Source organism: Hyla sarda, chromosome 1 (genome assembly GCF_029499605.1).
Source record: "Hyla sarda isolate aHylSar1 chromosome 1, aHylSar1.hap1, whole genome shotgun sequence".
In the NCBI taxonomy this organism is placed as follows: Eukaryota; Metazoa; Chordata; class Amphibia; order Anura; family Hylidae; genus Hyla; species Hyla sarda.
This window is the reverse complement of record NC_079189.1, coordinates 219,223,699-219,245,007: the sequence shown is the minus strand read 5'-3', so window position 1 is coordinate 219,245,007 and position 21,309 is coordinate 219,223,699. Positions and strand designations below refer to the sequence as shown.

Here is a 21,309-nt window from a genome sequence, read left to right as displayed (position 1 = left end):
GGAAGGGAAATTGAACTTTCACAAACGGAATTAATTGTGGTCTCTACTTCACTCCAAAAAGGTTGCGCTGCTGAGCAGGACCACCAGATATGCTCAAACGTGCCCACTCCCTCGTTGCAACGCCAGCACATTTTATCACGGGACAGTCCAAATCTGAATAAGGCATCTGGGGGTCTTGTACCACCTGGTAAGCAACTTATAGTGATTTTCTTGCAACTTTACGCAGCGGGAGAAACCATGCGAGTTGCGTAGCACATAATCTCTAACTTCGTCAGTCAAGTTTAGCTTTAGTTCTTTTTCCCAAGACTTTAGATATAATGGGCGTAGCGTGTTGTCATCTTGAACCAGATAGTTGTAAAGGAGTGACAACTTGAGTTTACTCTTAGTACCATGAATGTAGAACCGGTCTAGCCATGAGAGGGACTTGGCAACAGAAAATTGCTTCTGGAAAGCTATACATTGTTGTCTGGCAGTATAAGCGTGTAGTGCAGCAGAGGGGTTAGAAGGGATCAGAGATGTGAGTGAGTCAGTATCAGGTATATTATCATTTGGAAGGAAAGTGGCTAAGTCAACCGATGACAATAAAGACCATATAGGGTTAGAGCTAGCCCCTAATGTATCTAATGCCTGCGGTATAAGTGAGGCAGGTGCAATTGGCGAGACTGTTGTCTGTGTAAAGCTAGATGTGGCATATCTCACCAGTAAGGTGCCTTTGAGTAAAGGGTTATGAAGAGACGAAACAGCCATCTTTCGTGGTGTCCAAATAAGACTCATAGCACTATTGCCTAACAGCCTAGTCTCCAAACCTTGGTCTCTAAGCAGTCTTTTACCCACGGCTATTTCTATGCACCTTCTTAAGTGAATTGCCTTATAGTAGTTTTCTATGTCTGGTAGACCCAGACCCCCTTTCATTTTCCAACGGATCAGAACTGAGTGTGCCAATCTCGGTTTCCCTGTCCTCCATAGAAAATTAGAGAAAAGGCGTCATATTTTTTGTAGGTAAGATCTTGGTAGATGAATAGGGAATATGGATAGAGTGTATAAGAATATGGGCATGACATATGTTTGCAGTAGATTCTTGTCTCCCATCCATGATAGATAGGGGATATCGTATGTGCGTAGTAAGTCCTTTAGTTTGTGTAGGAGAGGTGTAAAGTTAGTATCAAACAAGAGTGATAATGATTTTGTGAGCTTAATCCCTAGGTACTTCATTGAAGTCAAGGGCCATTGGAAAGGGGCAAGGGACTTAATTACTTCCAAGAGTCATGTTGGTAGGGTAATATTTAATATTTCAAACTTGGAGTAGTTAACTTTAAAGTTTGACCCTGCACCAAAAGTAGACAGGACCCGGAGCACTCCCGCCACAGACTCGCGATGGTTCGTAAGCAGTAACAATAGATCATCAGCAAAAGCTGAAACTAAGTGTTCCTGCGAGCCCATGGTTAGGCCAGTAATCTCCGGGTCTCTCCTGAGACTCTGAAGAAGCGTTTCGACTGTAAGGATAAATAGAGATGGCGAAAAGGGACATCCCTGTCTAGTCCCATTTTTTATTTGAAAGGCCGGCGACAGGGTGCCATTTATTCGAACTTGGGCGTACGGAGTGGCATAAAGAGAAAAGATGGCTTTACAAACTGTGAGGGAAAGCCAAACTTAATCAGGGTATGTTCCAAAAAATCCCATGTAACCCTATCAAATGCCTTCTCAGCATCTGTGCCGAGAAGAAGCATAGGGGTACGGGAATCCTGTGCATATTGAATAGCGTGTAGAACCCTAATCACATTATGTCTCCCCTCCCTACCTTTCACAAAACCAGTCTGTTCCGGATGGATAAGTTTTGGTAGAATTTTGCCAATTCTAATGGCCATTAGCTTTGCCCATATTTTTACATCAAGGTTCAGTAGAGATATAGGTCTATAATTAGCACAGAGCGACGGGTCTTTTCCTTCTTTAGGGATGACCATAATATGCGCCTCTAGTGATTGTCTGGGAAAGCGATCTCCTTTTAGAAGGGCGTTACAGTTATCTGCAAAGCGCGGGGCAAGGATATCTATGAATTTCTTATAATAAAGGATTGTGAGTCCATCCAGACCAGGACTTTTACCTGGGGGGGAACGAGGACATGGTATCTCTAACTTCCTGTGTAGTAATAGGTTGAAGTAAAGAGTCAGCGTCTGAAGGAGTGAGCGTAGGTACATCTATTTGGTCTAGGAAAGCAGAGATTTGTGGTAATCTGATATGTGGGGGTTCTAAAGTGGACGGCAGGTTGTATAGGGAGGAGTAATACTCAGTGAAGGTTCTAGCTATGTCCTTGGTGGAAGAGTAAGATTTACCCTCAGAGGTATTAATGGTGTGGATAAACGACTTTTCTCTCTGCTTCTTAAGCATTGTGGTCATCAATTTACCTCCCTTATCTCCATGGGCATATATCTTGTGTTTAAGGAACTGTAGGGACTTTGCTCGCTTTACATTAAGTAGATACTTCAGGTTATCTCTAAGGGAGTTCAGATCCTCATATACCTCTAGCGCAGCAGATTGCTTATGTTGTCTTTCTAGGTTAGAGATTTGTTGAAGTAGTGTGTCTATCTCTCTAGATCTCTCCCTCTTGACTCTACTGCCTAATGAAATAAGTAGACCTCTGATGTACGCCTTATGGGCCTCCCATATGACTGGTAAGGACAAATCTGGCGTTACATTTAGTTCGAAGTATTCTTGCAAGCGAGATTGTAGTTCCGTCACATGGGCCGCAGAGTCAAGAAGAGTCTCATTTAGTCGCCAGGTTAAATCCCTCCGTGGCAAAGTAGGGAAGGCAACAGTCGCATCTACAGGTGAGTGATCGGACAGTGTGGTCAAGCCTATATTCGCTGAGTGTAAACAAGTGATGAGGCTGGAGTGTAACAGTATGTAGTCTAGTCTCTGATGTGACCTATGCGGGCCCCAGAAAAAGGTGTAGTCAGAGTCTGAAGGGTGGAGCAATCTCCAAGCATCCACCAGGTCCAGCTCTTGTAACTTACGTTTCAAGCGATTGAGAGCTTAGAAAGAATGTACAGAGCGGCGCCTCGAGGAGTCCCGGAGAGGGTCCAGAGTGAGATTGAGGTCGCCACCAACTACGATGGGTCCCTCAGCGAACAATCTCAGCTCCTCCAGTGTATTTAGTGTTCAATTGATCTGGCCTGTGTTGGGTGCATAGACATTTGCAAAGGTGTATGTGGTGTTGCCAAGCTTACCTCTCAGGAAGAGGGCTCTGCCATCACTGGAAGCATACCTGTCCGAGGGGGTGAAAGGGACGTCTTTGTGTATAGCTATAGATACTCCACAAGAGGCAGAGGATGCACCTGTACTATGAGACCAAAAAGAAAAAACATTAGTTGGGAGTTTGGGTATTTTTCCTTCTTTAAAGTGTGTTTCTTGGAAAAAAAATATGGATATCTGATCTTTTTTAAGCAGCAAGAGAACATGGCTATGCTTATTAGGGGAGTTAAAACCTTTAACGTTATATGTACATAATTTTAATGTGGCCAAACTATTGTATGATGGCAAAAGTACATGCTAACCATCTATTAATAGAGTGCACCCAGTGAAGTTGTAAGGGGGAATAGGGCGGGGCGGGGAGCAGTGGTAGGTTAGGGCCTGGCCGGGCTACTAAGGAGCAAAAGAGCTCCGTAATGGAATGTCTGTGAGTCTTACCCATTGTAACAGACAACAACTTGTTTGATCCATAACCGATAACAAAAACCTTAGGTAAAGAAATATGCATTACAAGTGTGGGCAGTGATAAGTCAGGACTGTCAAGCATATCTAATAAATTCACAACTGTAGTATGCATTGGTTAGCCAGCATGGGGTAAGGGGGGGGGGGTGTAAGAGGGTGAATAGTGGACGTATTGTGGCCCTGGAGCCCAAGAGGAGGTCAGTCAACGGAAAAAATGCTAGGAGGGGGAGGATAACAGGGGGAAGTAGGGTAGACAAAGCAGGAAGGGTAAGATAGATTATAAAGAAAAAGAACGGTTGGTGGGGGTTAGTAGTTATCTATACAGTAATGAAAGACCATATGCAGGTGGAATGTGCATATGTATGGCGTTAAGGGATGAAGAGAGGAAAGACATATAGATTCCAGAAAACATTACTATGCGAGTATAGCTTCTAGAGGCGTCAGTCGCTGTAAGTCTGTCATAGAACAAGAGGTTAATCAGTACACCACTCTCAGTGAGCGTATGGCAGCATATTTTAAAGTCTAAGGCAGTGAAAATTACACACAGAAACATATGTTTATCTGCTCAAGAAGACCTCCATTTAACAGCAATGAACTATGACCAAATGTCAACAACTAGAGGATTCTAATATCTAAGATTGTCAGAACTCAAATATTTTAACATATGGCTGTCTGTTCCATAGAGTCTCAATCTATCTTTAGTGAACTCTGACACAAGTTTAATAGGTATAAGTTCTTAAACTCGTGGGCATTAGATTGAGGCAGGACATATCCCTGTCCACCTTGAGGAAATGGGTCAACATACTTGCCAAGGATAGGTGTCACAACACAAGGCACCACGTGTGTGAGAAGGTGTAATACTTATAAGATGAAAAAGCTCAACCCTACATTCATGCAGAGTCTTCAGACGGAGTCCATATCTATACGTTTTGGTGTCATCTTGTGGGTCTTTTTTTTTCTTTTGCAACTTTTGAGGTCCAACTCCCTCCCACCGAGTAGGAGGGGTTATAGTAGGCAGGTCGGTGAGATCAGTAACAGCAAACCAGTCCGAGATGAACATATCAGTTTGGCCCAAAGCTTCTAGAGCAGGCGTCAAGTCTTGTCTGACTCTGATGGTAAAACTCTTGCCGTCCACAGCAAACGAGATCCCAAAGGGGAAGAGCCACCTGTATATAATGTTCTTTGAACGTAGATAGGTTGTAAGTTGGCGTAGCATCCCTCTCTTAGATATAGTTATTCTAGCAAGGTCCTGGAAAATGGCGAGAGGAGTTTCCTCAAACTTCAGGTCTTGGCATGTTCTTGCCTTCCGCAGGATCTCGTCCCTCACGGAGGAGTTGAGCAAGCGGCATATCACGTCACGTGGAGGATCTTGGGCTCCGGGTATGTCTCCCCTAATATGTGAATGAAAATGAGCTTCAAAGTGGAGATTTGATTCGCAAATTGTTCCTTCTACTTCTGTTGTCCTGTTCTTCAAGCCAGTCAATAACTTTATTTAAATGGGTTTGACAAGAGCCCATAGCCGAGATAGTGGCCACTGTATAAGCCACCACTTGTGAGTATGAGGTTTCCAGCTGTTCCACTCTGTTGCCGATCTGCCTAACGTCGGATTTCAGTTCTTGAAGCTCTCTAGAGACCGATTCCAGAGCATTCCTAAGAAGTCTATCCATAAATGTGCGCAACAAAGGCAAAGAGTTATTTAAGATAAGTTCTTCAGAGTCGCTGTCTCGGTCCGCAGCGGAGTCTTTGCGCGCTTTGGGTGTTGAAGATTTCTCTTGCAGGGAAGCCATTTCAGTAGATCTTCTTGAGTCAGAAGAGATGGATCGCTTCATGAAAGTATCAATACTGCCTTTTTTATTATAAGGAGAGCTAGGTCTAGATTTGGCTGGTCCAATCTTCACCATCATGCGATTGTGGGAACATCCGAAGTCGCATTTAGGTCTGAGGGAGGGATGCTGGCATAATGGGGGATACACTCGACAGTCCCAGGTAAAAATTGTGCTACTTCATGATATTAATCTCTGTCAGTACAGCATTGAGGGGGGGGGGGAGGGGGGGGTAGAGCACAAATTTCACCAGCTATTGACTGCTGGAACGCCCAGGGGGGGAGACAGCAGGATGACAGAGGTTTGAATAACTTGCGTCTTTATCATAAGATCCTTTAAGTTACTTAAAGGGGTACTCCGCCCCTAGACATCTTATCCCCTATCCAAAGGATAGGGGATAAGATGTCAGATCGCCGCGGTGCCGCTGCTGGGGACCCCCGGGATCCCCGCTGCGGCACTGCGCTATCATTACAGTACAGAGCAAGTTCGCTCTGTGCGTAATGACGGGCGATACAGGGGACGGAGCCGCGTGACGTCATGGCTCCGCCCCTTGTGACATCACGGCCCGTCCCCTTAATGCAAGTCTATGGCAGGGGGCGTGACAACCGCCGCGCCCCCTCCCATAGACTTGTATTGAAAGGGGGCGGGCCGTGACATCACGAGAGGCGGAGCCGTGTCGTAACGATGCTCCAGCCCCTGTATTGCGCATCATTACGTGCAGAGCGAACTCGCTCTGTGCTGTAATGATAGCTGGGTGCCGCAGCGGGAATCCCGGGGATCCCCGGCAGCGGCACCGCGGCGATCTGACATCTTATCCCCTATCCTTTGGATAGGGGATAAGATGTCTAGGGGCGGAGTACCCCTTTAAGATAGGAGAGATGCAGTATTGCAGTTCGATCACTAGATGGCAGTAAAGGATTGCTGTATATGTATAACAGCTCTCAGTATGGCAGCTTGAGGATCACAATGCAAAAGTTCTGCACATTTGCTGTATATATATAAATAGCATGAATGTGAAAAAGCTGAAAGTCTTTTGAGGACAGTCTCTGGTTTCCCTCCTGTGAGAATTCTCTTGTTGAGGGGGATCAATGAGTGATCCTTTCCTGTGTATGGTCAAATCCTTCTTTAAGTGAGTTGAGTAAATGGGGTATATTGGGGGTAAGAAAGATGTAGCAGATTTTATGTACTGCCTCCTGTGTGCACAGCAGCGCAGACCCACAGCAGCCTCCCAGCAGCAGCCAGCCAGGTGCCCATGTTAAGGAAGGACAGCTGGGCTCAGCGCTATACGGCCATGCCTGGTAAGTAATAGGGCTATTTAATAGTGATGGCTCTGCGGCGGTCCCAGTAGACAGAAAGGACCTTAATACAGAGAGGCTGCGCAGCTTTTAAGATGGCAGCGCTATGCCGCGTGTGTCGGGCTATTCAGCGGGCAGTCACCTCTAGCTCCCCCTAAGTCTTCTGGCGATCCCCCTGGGAATGGGGGACCACGGCCACGCTAGGTTCAGCTCAGAGGACCGAGCAGTACTCACTGTGGGCATCGTCCGTTACTTCGGGCTTCTCGGGTACAGCAGCGAGTCCTCCACACAGAGTGCCGAGCGGCTGTGGCAAGATGGCGCCCGCGATCCCTCACCGCACAGCAGCGCAGGCTGCATACAGCAAATACTCGGTCCAAAATGGGCAATCAAGGTGGCCAGATGTTCCTGGGGTGACAAGGAACCCCGTGAGGTGATTGTGGGTGTTTTAAGGTAGGTCCACAGCCTCAAATCTTTGGCTTAAGCGGCATTCCTCGCGCTTACTGTTTCTTAATATATTTATTATTCACCAATCTATGTGAGATACAGGGGCTCATACGTACATATATAGCAGCATTTTGGGCACAAACTCCTTATCGCCTGCGCTAGTGTTATTATACATTTTTTTACACTGTTCCTGCATCTGGATGGCCACCTGCCCAAAGGACTTTCCGGTGGCCGGTGAAGCAGAGGGAACACCCGAGGAAGCCGAGGTCACATCTGTATATACTGTAAATACCGTACATACTGTAAATTTAGTAAATGCTGTAGATATGGGGGATCTGTCTATGGGGTCTGGTCCAGGACTGAATGGAAGTGTGAAAGGGGTAGAGGTAGTGAGGGAGGATGGGAAGGATGATGAGAGGATGAATGGAAGGTATGCGAGTTTGAGATGGGGGAGAGTATGGATTCTGCGGGGAGTGAAAGTGATGTTCCATCAGAGTGATTGTTCCATCAGAACCCCCAGGAGCGGTGCCCAATAGGAGTTATGCCAGTGTTGCTGCCAGGTCATGTAGGCCTCATGAGAGTCCTGCACCCTGTGGTCCTAGGCATAGTGACCTTCAGAGACGCTTTCTGGAGGCCTTGTGGAGGGGGATAAATCTATTACTGTAGAGGGGTAGAACTGTAATTTTGGATAGAGAGGCACGGCCTCGGGGCCTTCCGAGAGCAAAGGAGAGGAGAGAAATTATGGTCACACCCCACAGCCGGGTCTGGGGTCACCAGGAGGAATATGGTCCATCTTAGGTGGAGGGACAATGATACTTGTTTAAACAGGACAAAGGTGGTAGAGCTCCTCCTCAAGATGGATTTCCAGGCAGGGGACATCTTTGCCTGATACATGACACCCCCTTTTTTCGATGTCGGTTTCATCCGGGGGGAAGGGCTTGAGCTCGTTTGGTCTCGGTACGAGCTGGCAAAGATAGATCCCTGGGTGAATGTGGTTCCTGCACAGCCACACAAGCAACGTGGCCAGGTCACGCCACTTCCGCCTCCACGCTGTCACGCCGTTGATCCTGAGACAATGTGAGACTCTGCTTCCTCATCCTCCACCATGTCCTCAGCCTCCACTTCAGACACGTCACAGTGCCCCTCCAGCATACCATGTGTGCAGGACACGGCAGTGTCCCGCTGTTCTTCACCTGGTTTGCCTTAGCGAAGGGAGTCACACAGGGGAGGAAATGCTCAAAGTGATTCGTCAAGAAATCGAATCATGGCGTTCTCCCCGACAACTGGAAATGGAAACTATGGTGACCGACAACGGGAAAAACATCTTGTCTGCGCTGTGTCAAGGAAGCCTGAGCCATGCGCCCTGCATGGCACTGTATTCAATCTGGTTGTCAAGTGGTTCCTAAAGTGTTCCACCCATCTGTAAGACATCCTAACAATGGCAAGGAAACTTTGTTTGCACTTCAGCCACACATATACCGCAAAGCACACCCTCCTTGAGCTGCAGCGTCAGAACGGCATCTCCCAACATAGTCTTATATGCTATGTTTCCACCGATTGGAATTTCACCTTCCATATGTTGGGCCGACTATACGAACAGCAAAAGGCCATCAACCATTTCTTGATGATCCAAGCAGATAGGGGTACTCCCCTGTGTAACTTCGATGTCAACCAGTGGCAGCTCATACGTGACATCTGCCGTTTGCTCAGGCCCTTTGAGGAAGCCACATTATTTGTCAGTTGCCAGGATTACGGAATGAACAACATTCCACTGCTACATTTCCTACAACAGATGGTGGAAACAATGGCTGGTCAGGGCACTGTAGACATGGCACCTACATCTCACGGCCACTTGAGCCCTGTGGGGGCTGAACTGGAAGAGGAGGAAGGGGAGGGGGACAGTGGAGCACAGGAAATTTGTAGCAAAATGGGTGGTTTTAGAGTGGGCCACCAATACTGTCAGGCGATGAGCTGTATGACTTACGAATGAGACAAGGTGATCAGGGGAAATAATATGTTAAGAATGTGATTCCAGGCCATGAACATCGGAGGATCTGGACAGAGCGTCAGCACGAAGATTCTTCTCTGCAGGACAGAAGTGGAATAAGAAGTTAAATCTGGAGAAAAACAGAGACCGACGAACCTGTTGGGGGTTGAGCCGATGGGCAGACTGGAGATAGAGCAAGTTCTTGTGGTCGGAATAGATAGTAAGCGGGTGTACAGAGCCTTCCAAGAGGTGACACCATTCTTCTAATGCCAACTTAATGGCCAAGAGCTCGCAATTCCAATGGTATAATTTCTCTCCGCAGGGGAGAAAGTTTTGGAGAAAAATCTGCAGGTTATTGTTCTCCCCTTTGAAGACTTCTGCGTCAACACTGCACCTGCTCCAACTGACGAAGCATCTACTTCCAAAATAAATGGCTTGCTAGGATCGAGTCTAGATAGAACAGGAGCCGAAGCGAAGGCAGACTTTAACTGTTTGAAAGCTTCTTCAGCCTCAAGAGTCCAGACTCTTGGATTAGCAGTCTTCTTGGTAAGCGAGACGATGGGGGCTACCAGAGTGGAGTAGTGAGGAATAAATTGCTGATAATAATTGGCAAAGCCGAGGAAGTGCTGAATTGCTTTCAAGCCAGAAGGTTGAGGCCAGTCTAGTACTGCGGACAGCTTGTTGGGATCCATTTGAAGGCCTTGACTGGTAATAATATACCCCAGAAATGGAAGGCTGTTTTTTTTCAAAAGTACATTTCCCTAGTTTAGCATAGAGATGATTTTCTCGGAGACGCTGTAAGACTCGACGTAGGTGAGAGCGATGAGACTGGACATTGGGCGAGTAGATGAGTATGTCATCCAAATAAACAACAACACAGGAGTATAGGAGGTCACAAAAAATATCATTGACAAACTCCTGGAAAATTGCTGGAGCATTGCAGAGTCCGAATGGCATCACTAGATACTCGAAATGATCATCATGAGTTCTAAATGCGGCCTGCCATTTGTCTCCTTCTCGTATACGAATCAAATTATAGGCCCCACGAAGATCGAATTTAGAGAAGATTTTGGCACCTCGCAGATGATCAAACAACTCCAAGACTAAAGGAAGTGGGTAGCAGTTCTTTACTGTAATTTTATTCAGACCTCGGTAGTCGATGCAAGGTTGCAGAGACCCTTTTTTTTCCACGAATAAGAAACCGGCTCCGTCAGGGGAAGAGGACTTCCTGAGTAATCCCTTTTGAAGGTTCTCCTGGATGTAATTGGACATGGCCTGAGTTTTAGGAACAGACAGAGGGTAGATTCTGCCTCTGGGAGGTGTGGTGCCAGGCAGCAAGTCAATTGGACAATCGTAGGGGCGATGTGGTGGTAATACTTAGGCTTGCTTTTCACTGAAGACATCAGCATAGTCCTAAAGAAAGAATGGCAAACCGGCAGTGGACGAGTTTTCCAATCGAGCTGCGGAGCATGGAGTTGCAACCATGGTAGGCCAAGCAAGAGAGGAGAAGTGAAATGGGGAAGAACATAGAAGGACAAGTTCCCTCTATGCGAGACTCCGACCTGCACAGTCAATGGTTCTGTGCGATATAGCACAGTACAATCCAATCTTTCACCATTCACTGAAGAGACGAAGAGAGGCTTTAACAGGCGGGACACCGGAAGACGATGCCTATGTACTAGGGAGAAGGGTATATAAAAGAAAAAGAAGTAGGGCAGCACCTCGTATAATCCTGCGAGTAGGTAGGAGTAAGAAGGTGAGCGGCTGTCTTGGAGACTCTCTGTGCAGTTCTCCTCACATTTATCTAATTGTCTATTGCAATTATCCCTTCACTATGTTGTTTCTATGCATTCTTGTTTTGCTGCCATCTGCTGGCCAGAACTTGTGCACTGAATGCCACTGCTCTTGTTCATTGTTGATAAAGTTTCTTGCTGAGTGGTTGCTAGGCAGCCTGGGTCCCTCTCACTTCCTGCAGGCATTTTGGTTTTAAGTCTGCTTTCTGTGTGACTGGACATTGATCTCTGGGCTTGTGAAGGCATCAGTTTTTGACCAGCAGAAGTTTCAGCAGTTGCCTCAGCAGAAGTTTCAGCAGTTGCCTCAGCAGAAGTTACAGCAAAGTCTCAGCAACAGTTTCTATAGTATCAGGAATACTCATACAGTACAGCATCAATACCTCTGCTACCATTACAATATTGTATCACCGCTTGTCACTGCTTTTGGGTCAAATAAACCCACATTCATTCTCATCACTGTGTCTATGCCTGAATCCATCTGCCTGAGCTCCTGCCGGTCCGGTCTGCTCCACTGCTTGGATACGAAGGTAGGAAAGTCACACAGCCACTATCAGTTACACCTTCATTCGCCTTCATGTGGGGACAGAACAGTCAAAAACTGCCTTAAAGTCCAATAACCCTGCTAGAGAATCCTCAGAGCCCAGGACTTCACTCAGGAATCTCCCTAGCAACAGGTCCACATGCAGCAAAATCTGCTCAGCAACAGAGCATGTCCATACAAGTCTAAGGGGAAGCACTGTACATCCTATATGAACTTTGCTCACATAATAGAAGTGCTGTTTATGCAAGCAGGGTTTCCCTCACACCTTATCCTGTAAAGACACTAGCTGCATATCTTCTTACATCGCCTTGGACACCCTGACTCCAAAACTCCGCAATTCACTCAAAACACCTTAGGAATCTTATCAAGGTGCCCTATTGGAGCCGTGCTGCGATTTTCAGCCCCCAATTCAAAAGTTTATTTTCTTAAAGAGTCAGTACACCTTAAATAAAAATGGCTGAAAAGGACCTTGCAGAGTTCCCCGGTGATAAAACAAAGCAAATGCAACCTGATACTGATCATTATGAAGAGCAGGATGCAGAACCCACGCCTTCAGCAGACCAAGATGTCTGACCAAGACGCTCTCAAACCATCATTAAAGGTCATTGAAAACTATCAAACCATAAAAGATGAGCTATGTGAGAGCCTGGAAGAGCAATTGGAACGAGTTTGCTCCCTCATGTCAGGACTTACATCCTCCTCAGGTGGTGCTACAAGCTTACAAGTTGCAGTTGGACATCTGAACAGAGCTTATGAAAGATACAAGAGACTGACAACAAGGTACATAACCTTTCTAAAAGACTCTAATATTGATGAAGCCCTATCAGAACTGAGCAAGGCGGAATCAGTAGTCACAGAAAGAGATGCCATGGTGCAGGATGCTAAAGATAAAGCAGAACTCCGAATCTCTCATCTGCAAGAAACTAGATCACACAGATCAAACTCATCTAAACATTCTTCTCAGTCATACAGATCATTGTGCTCAAGACACTCAGTCCTAAGTGACAAACTAATAGAGGCCCGCATAAGTGCAGAGCAATCCAAAGTGAGACGTTCCTTCATTGAAAAAGAAGTTCTTGCAAAGGCAGAAGCAGAAGCCAAAAGGGTAGAAGCAGAGGCCAAGAGGGTAGAAGCAGAGGCCAAGAGGGTAGAAGCAGAGGCTCGGATAAAGATTCTAGAATCAGAGATGGAAGAGGAAATTGCGTTAGCCAAAGTAAGACTACTTGAGCAAGCAGTCAGCCAAGGTCTTGATCCAGTCTGCTCGCCGCCACAAGAAATAGATGATCCAGTCGATCGCACCAGTGACTATGTGCTGAAACAGTTCACGCCAAAACCCGTCTCCAGTACTGTACAAGCCGTCAACACTGAAACCTCCAAGTCAGCTCTACCTGCGGTGACAGCACCACCCACAGCACCTGAGCAAGCTAATAAACGTCAGCCAGCTGTGCGCTCTCAAGGACAGTTATTACAGCAAGATGGCTATCAGATGTTTTCTGGCCTACCTCCACAGCTTAAGCAGCAGTCATCAGAATCTACAGAGGCTACACCACAGCTCAACCCTGCAGCAACATCATTTTACCCGGGAGCATCTCACCCTTTCACGCCAAGCAACCCATACGCCCCAGGGGCATCACGAGTTGTCATGGCAACAAGCAGTGAGAAATCAGATATGTCTGAGTTTGCCAGGTTTATGGTGAGCAGAGAGCTAATCAACACCAGTCTCTCAAAATTTGATGACCGTGCAGAGAGCTACAGAGCCTGGAAAGCAACCTTCAAAGCCGCCATCGCCAACCTCAACCTAACTGCAGAGCAGGAACTGGACCTCTTGATCAAATGGCTGGGCCCAGGCTCTACAAATCGTATCAAGAGCCTCAGAACTGTCTACGTGGGACAAGCAGAAGCAGGTCTTGCTGCCGCTTGGCAGAGACTTGAACGTACCTTCGGCAGTGCAGAAGCAATAGAGAAAGCCCTATTCAAAAGACTGCAAAACGTTCCAAAGATCAATCTCAAGGAAGTCCATAAGCTTCAGGACTTAAGTGATCTGCTCATGGAACTGGAGCTCGCCAAAAGAGACCCTCGTTTGTCTGGACTGTGCTACCTGGATACAGCACACGGAGTGAACCCAATTGTTGTGAAGCTACCATACAGTCTGCAAGAGAAGTGGGCGGCATCAGTTTCAAGGTACAAAAGAGCGCATGGTGTCACCTTTTCCCCATTTATTCATTTCTGTAGGTTCATTGATGAACAGTCTCAGATGAGGAATAACCCCAGCCTTGACTTCCTAGAGTCCGACACTACAGCCTCAGCGACATTATCATCAAGGTATGAAAGCGTCACGCATAAACACAGAGACTTTAAGAGCAGCGTCAGTGTTAAAAAGACTTACCTACCATCACCTGCAGTACCCACGGGAAAACTTAACACTACCTCATCAGGAGACAAGTCCTTCAATCGTGAGTGTCCTATTCATAAAAAAACACACTCACTGAACAAATGTAGAGGGTTTAGATCCAAAACCATACAGGAGCGCAAAAAGGTCCTCACCGCGCTCGGTGTATGTTTCAGATGCTGCGCTTCATTGGAGCACATGGCTAAGGACTGTAAATCTGCCATCAAGTGTGAGGAGTGTCATAGTGAAAGACATGACTCGGCTATGCACCCAACCCCACTCGCCAGAGATTCACCGGCTGCAGTCGCCATTAGTTCTCCTCCAAGTCATGGCGGGGAGCCCAAGAATCACGCTAACACCAGCACAGCTGTTTCCTGCTCATGCTTGGATGTATGTGGGAAGGGTCAAAGTGATAAATGTTGTGCCCGGATATGCTTAATCAAGGTCTATCCAGACGGACAACCAGAAAAGACTGTAAAAATGTATGCCATCATCGACGACCAAAGTAACCGGTCACTAGCAGGACCTAAATTCTTCGAAGTCTTTGGAATTAAGGGACCATCAGAACCCTACACCTTAAACATCTGCTCGGGCCGCATAGAGACTAGCGGCAGAAGGACACAAGGATTAATCGCTTCTCCTATTAATGGGGATACGGAAATACCACTATTAACTCTGATCAAATGCGACCAAATACCCAACAATAGGGATGAGATTCCTACTCCAGAAGCTGCATTTCACCATCCACACTTAACCCCTTAAGGACTCAGGGTTTTTCCGTTTTTGCACTTTCGTTTTTTCCTCCTTACCTTTTAAAAATCATAACCCTTTCAATTTTCCACCTAAAAATCCATATTATGGCTTATTTTTTGCGTCGCCAATTCTACTTTGCAGTGACATTAGTCATTTTACCCAAAAATGCACGGCGAAACTAAAAAAAAATCATTGTGCGACAAAATCGAAAAAAAATCGCCATTTTGTAACTTTTGGGGGCTTCCGTTTCTACGCAGTGCATATTTCGGTAAAAATTACACCTTATCATTATTCTGTAGGTCCATACGGTTAAAATGATACCCTACTTATATAGGTTTGATTTTGTCGCACTTCTGGAAAAAATCATAACTACATGCAGGAAAATTTATACGTTTAAAAATGTCATCTTCTGACCCCTATAACTTTTTTATTTTTCCACGTAGAGGGCGGTATGAGGACTAATTTTTTGCGCCGTGATCTGAAGTTTTTATCGGTATGATTTTTGTTTTGATCGGACTTTTTGATCACTTTTTATTCATTTTTTTTAATGGTATAAAAAGTGACCAAAATACGCTTTTTTGGACTTTGGAATTTTTTTGCGCGTACGCCATTGACCGTGCGGTTTAATTAATTATATATTTTTATAGTTCGGACATTTACACACGCGGCGATACCACATATGTTTATTTATTTATTTTTTTACACTGTTTTAGTTTTTTTATGGGAAAAGGGGGGTGATTCAAACTTTTATTAGGGAAGGGGTTAAATGACCTTTATTAACACTTTTTTTAAACTTTTTTTTGCAGTGTTATAGGTCCCATAGGGACCTATAACACTGCGCACACTGATCTCCTATGCTGATCACTGGCGTGTATTAACACGCCTGTGATCAGCATTATCGGCGCTTGACTGCTCCTGCCTGGATTTCAGGCATGGAGCAGTCATTCGTCGATCGGACACCGAGGAGGCAGGTAAGGGCCCTCCCGGTGTCACCGCAGCGGTCCCGAACAGCCCGACTGAGCAGCCGGGTCACTTTCAGTTTCACTTTAGAAGCGTCTGGTACGCCACTGTTTCCAAAATGGAGCCTCCAGCTGTTGCAAAACAACAACTCCTAGTATTGCCGGACAGCTGTTGACTATCCAAGCATGCTGGGAGTTTTGCAACAGCTGGAGGCACCCTGTTTGGGAATCACTGGCGTAGAATACCCCTATGTCCACCCCTATGCAAATCCCTAATTCAGGCCTCAAATGCGCATGGCGCTCTCTCGCTTTGGAGCCCTGTCGTATTTCAAGGCAACAGTATAGGGCCACATATGGGGTATCGCCATACTCGGGAGAAATAGCCTAACAAATTTTGGGGGGGCTTTTTCTCCTTTAACCCCTTTGGAAAAGGTGAAGTTGGGGTCTACACCAGCATGTTAGTGTAAAAAAATTTATTTTTTACACTAACATGCTGGTCTTGCCCTATACTTTTCATTTTCACAAGAGGTAAAAGGGAAAAAAGCCCCCCAAAATTTGTAATGCAATTTCTCCGGACTACGGAGATACCCCATATGTGGGCGCAAAGTACTCTGGGGGCGCACAACAAGGCCCAGAAGGGAGAGTGCACCATGTACATTTGAGGTGATTTGCACAGGGGTGGCTGATTGTTACAGCGGTTTTAACAAACGCAAAAAAAAAAAACACATGTGACCCCATTTCAGAAACTACACCCCTCATGGAATGTAATGAGGAGTGAAGTGAGAATTTACACCCCACTGATGTCTGACAGATCTTTGGAATAGAGGGCTGTGCAAATTAAAAATGTTGTACAGCCCACCGTTCCAAAGATCTGACAGACACCAGTGGAGGGGTAAATGCTTACTGTACCCCTTGTTAAGTTCCTCAAGTGGTCTAGTTTCCAAAATGGTATGCCATGTGGGGGGGGGGTTGCTGTTCTGGCACCATAGGGGCTTCCTAAATGCGACATGCCCCCCAAGCAAAATTTGCTTTCAAAAAGCCAAATATGACTCCTTCTCTTCTGAGCATTGTAGTTCGCCCGTAGTGCACTTCAGGTCAACTTATGGGGTACCTCCATACTCAGAAGAGATGGGGTTACAAATTTTTGGGGGTATTTTCTGCTAATAACCCTTGCAAAAATGTGAAATTTTGGGGGGAAACACACATTTTTTTTTTTTTTTTTACGTATGCAAAAGTCGTGAAACCCCTGTGGGGTATTAAAGCTCACTTAATTCCTTGTTACGTTCCTCAAGGGGTCTAGTTTCCAAAATGGTATGACATGTGTTTTTTTTTTTTTTTTTTTTTTTGCTGTTCTGGCACCATAGGGGCTTCCTAAATGCAACATGCCCCCCAAAAACGATTTCAGAAAAACGTACTCTCCAAAATCCCCTTGTCACTCCTTCCCTTCTGAGCCCTCTATTGCGCCCGCCAAACACTTTACATAGACATATGAGGTATGTGCTTACTCGAGAGAAATTGGGCTGCAAATATAAGTATAAATTTTCTTGTAAAAATTCAAAAAATGGTTCTATAAGAACATGCGAGTGTAAAAAATTAAGATTCTCCTTCACTTTGCTGCTATTCCTGTGAAACACCTAAAGGTTTAAAATGCTGACTGAATGTCATTTTGAATACTTTGGGGGTGCAGTTTTTATAATGGGGTCATTTCTTTTTTTTTCTTTTTTTTTCTTTTTTTTTTATTGCGTATAAATTCACCATTATGAGACATTGCAGAAAACAAAATAAAACGTTACAGAAAACAAAATATTAAAAATTATAATTAATACAACTACTAAATGAGAAGGAAACAGAGAAGGAAAGAAAAAAAAAAGGAAAGGGAGGAAAATAAGTAAGAAAAAATTATGTACTCTTAAACATTAACGTGTTCTTAAAAAGTTTTCCCAAATTTCCCAATATTTTTCACATTTTTCACCTTGGCCTTCCCTTCTTGCAATTAATTTCTCCATCGTATATGAAAATTGAGTTCCAACAATAACCCTTGCCAAGCTTGAAATTTCCTTAGATTTCCATAATGAGGCCAATACCGTACATGCATTAGTCAATATATGGAAAATAATATATCAAGTAATACTCGGACATTCCTTTAATCCCAAGGACAGCAATGCCATACTTGGCCCCCATAAATATTTGTGTGGTACTATAGACTGTAAAAACCCCAAAATCTCTTCCCAAAAGACCTTTATGTTCCTACACTCCCACCACATGTGAAAGGTAGTTCCCCTACTGATTCCACATCTCCAACATACAGAAGAGACCTGGGGATACATCATATTTACGCATTTTGGGGTTTGATACCACCTATACATCAATTTACGTGCGGATTCCCAGTGGTTAGTGCACTTAGATAATTGAAATGGTAAAACAAATAGTGCCAACCACTGGTCATCCGATATTTTCATTTTCAAATCCCTTTCCCCTTTGTTTTATAGTTACATAAGGGTAGAGGTGCCTTTTCTTTCATATAGGAACAGGTTATTGAAAGTGCCTTTTTTGGATTTTTATTATACAAGAAATAATTTGTATATCCTGAGGTTCCTGAAATGGGTGGCCAGCTAAAACTTGTTATTATGTGTCTGAGTTGTAGATATTTAACCCCTTAAGGACTCAGACCATTTTGGCCTTAAGGACTCAGACAATTTAATTTTTACGTTTTCATTTTTTCCTCCTTGCCTTCTAAAAATCATAACTCTTTTATATTTTCATCCACAGACTAGTATGAGGGCTTGTTTTTTGCGCGACCAGTTGTCCTTTGTAATGACATCACTCATTATATCATAAAATGTATGGCGCAACCAAAAAACACTATTTTTGTGGGGAAATTAAAACGAAAAACGCAATTTTGCTAATTTTGGAAGGTTTTGTTTTCACGCCATACAATTTATGGTAAAAATGACGTGTGTTCTTTATTCTGAGGGTCAATACGATTAAAATGATACCCATTATTACATACTTTTATATTATTGTTGCGCTTAAAAAAAATCACAAACTTTTTAACCAAATTAGTACGTGTTACGCCGAGCGCTCCGGGTCCCCGCTCCTCCCCGGAGCGCTCGCTTCACTCTCCCCGCGGCAGCGCTCTGGTCACGTCCTCTGACCCGGGGCGCTGCGATTCCGCTGCCAGCCGGGATGCGATTCGCGATGCGGGTAGCGCCCGCTCGCGATGCGCACCCCGGCTCCCCTACCTGACTCGCTCTCCGTCTGTTCTGTCCCGGCGCGCGCGGCCCCGCTCCCTAGGGCGCGCGCGCGCCGGGTCTCTGCGATTTAAAGGGCCACTGCGCCGCTGATTGGCGCAGTGGTTCCAATTAGTGTGTTCACCTGTGCACTTCCCTATATCACCTCACTTCCCCTGCACTCCCTTGCCGGATCTTGTTGCCTTAGTGCCAGTGAAAGCGTTCCTTGTGTGTTCCTTGCCTGTGTTTCCAGACCTTCTGCCGTTGCCCCTGACTACGATCCTTGCTGCCTGCCCCGACCTTCTGCTACGTCCGACCTTGCTTCTGTCTACTCCCTTGTACCGCGCCTATCTTCAGCAGCCAGAGAGGTGAGCCGATGCTAGTGGATACGACCTGGTCACTACCGCCGCAGCAAGACCATCCCGCTTTGCGGCGGGCTCTGGTGAAAACCAGTAGTGGCTTAGAACCGGTCCACTAGCACGGTCCACGCCAATCCCTCTCTGGCACAGAGGATCCACTACCTGCCAGCCGGCATCGTGACAGTAGATCCGGCCATGGATCCCGCTGAAGTTCCTCTGCCAGTTGTCGCTGACCTCACCACGGTGGTCGCCCAGCAGTCACAACAGATAGCGCAACAAGGCCAACAGCTGTCTCAACTGACCGTTATGCTACAACAGTTACTACCACAGCTTCAGCAGTCATCTCCTCCGCCAGCTCCTGCACCTCCTCCGCAGCGAGTGGCCGCTCCTGGGATACGCTTATCCTTGCCGGATAAATTTGATGGGGACTCTAAGTTTTGCCGTGGCTTTCTTTCCCAATGTTCCCTGCATCTGGAGATGATGTCGGACCTGTTTCCCACTGAAAGGTCTAAGGTGGCTTTCGTAGTCAGCCTTCTGTCCGGAAAAGCCCTGTCATGGGCCACACCGCTCTGGGACCGCAATGACCCCGTCACTGCCTCTGTACACTCCTTCTTCTCGGAAATCCGAAGTGTCTTTGAGGAACCTGCCCGAGCCTCTTCTGCTGAGACTGCCCTGTTGAACCTGGTCCAGGGTAATTCTTCCGTTGGCGAGTATGCCGTACAATTCCGTACTCTTGCTTCAGAATTGTCCTGGAATAATGAGGCCCTCTGCGCGACCTTCAAAAAAGGCCTATCCAGCAACATTAAAGATGTTCTGGCCGCACGAGAAATTCCTGCTAATCTACATGAACTTATTCACCTAGCCACTCGCATTGACATGCGTTTTTCCGAAAGGCGTCAGGAACTCCGCCAAGATATGGACTCTGTTCGCACGAGGCGTTTCTTCTCCTCGGCTCCTCTCTCCTCTGGTCCCCTGCAATCTGTTCCTGTGCCTCCCGCCGTGGAGGCTATGCAGGTCGACCGGTCTCGCCTGACACCTCAAGAGAGGACACGATGCCGTATGGAGAACCTCTGCCTGTACTGTGCTAGTACCGAACACTTCCTGAGAGATTGTCCTATCCGTCCTCCCCGCCTGGAAAGACGTACGCTGACTCCGCACAAAGGTGAGACAGTCCTTGATGTCTACTCTGCTTCTCCACGTCTTACTGTGCCTGTGCGGATGTCTGCCTCTGCCTTCTCCTTCTCTACAGTGGCCTTCTTGGACTCTGGATCTGCAGGAAATTTTATTTTGGCCTCTCTCGTCAACAAGTTCAACATCCCGGTGACCAGTCTCGCCAGACCCCTCTACATCAATTGTGTAAATAATGAAAGATTGGACTGTACCATACGTTTCCGCACGGAGCCCCTTCTTATGAGCATCGGATCTCATCATGAGAGGATTGAACTTTTGGTCCTCCCCAATTGCACCTCGGAAATTCTCCTTGGACTTCCCTGGCTTCAACTTCATTCCCCTACCCTGGATTGGTCCACTGGGGAGATCAAGTGTTGGGGGTCCTCTTGTTCCAAGAACTGTCTAAAACCGGTTCCCAGTAACCCTTGCCGTAACTCTGTGGTTCCTCCAGTAACCGGTCTCCCTAAGGCCTATATGGACTTCGCGGATGTTTTCTGCAAAAAACAAGCTGAGACTCTACCTCCTCACAGGCCTTATGATTGCCCTATCGACCTCCTCCCGGGCACTACTCCACCCCGGGGCAGAATTTATCCTCTCTCTGCCCCAGAGACTCTTGCCATGTCCGAATACGTCCAGGAGAATCTAAAAAAGGGCTTTATCCGTAAATCCTCCTCTCCTGCCGGAGCCGGATTTTTCTTTGTGTCCAAAAAAGATGGCTCCCTACGTCCGTGCATTGACTACCGCGGTCTTAATAAAATCACGGTTAAGAACCGCTACCCCTTACCCCTCATCTCTGAACTCTTTGATCGCCTCCAAGGTGCCCACATCTTCACTAAATTGGACTTAAGAGGCGCCTAT

At 46.1% G+C, this 21,309-nt stretch overlaps 1 protein-coding gene across 6 annotated transcripts in view; it reads left to right on the top strand.

The window, feature by feature from the left end:
* CDS1 (CDP-diacylglycerol synthase 1) overlaps positions 1 to 21,309 on the top strand; it is a 429,921-nt gene that overhangs the window by 218,409 nt on the left and 190,203 nt on the right. For 2 of the 6 annotated variants that reach the window (XM_056568774.1, XM_056568771.1), the window contains one exon: positions 62 to 187. The exons of the other annotated variants lie outside the window; for them this stretch is intronic. The gene's annotated coding sequence lies outside the window, so the exon portion shown is untranslated. The remainder of the gene's footprint in view (positions 1 to 61; positions 188 to 21,309) is intronic. 6 annotated transcript variants of the gene reach the window in all.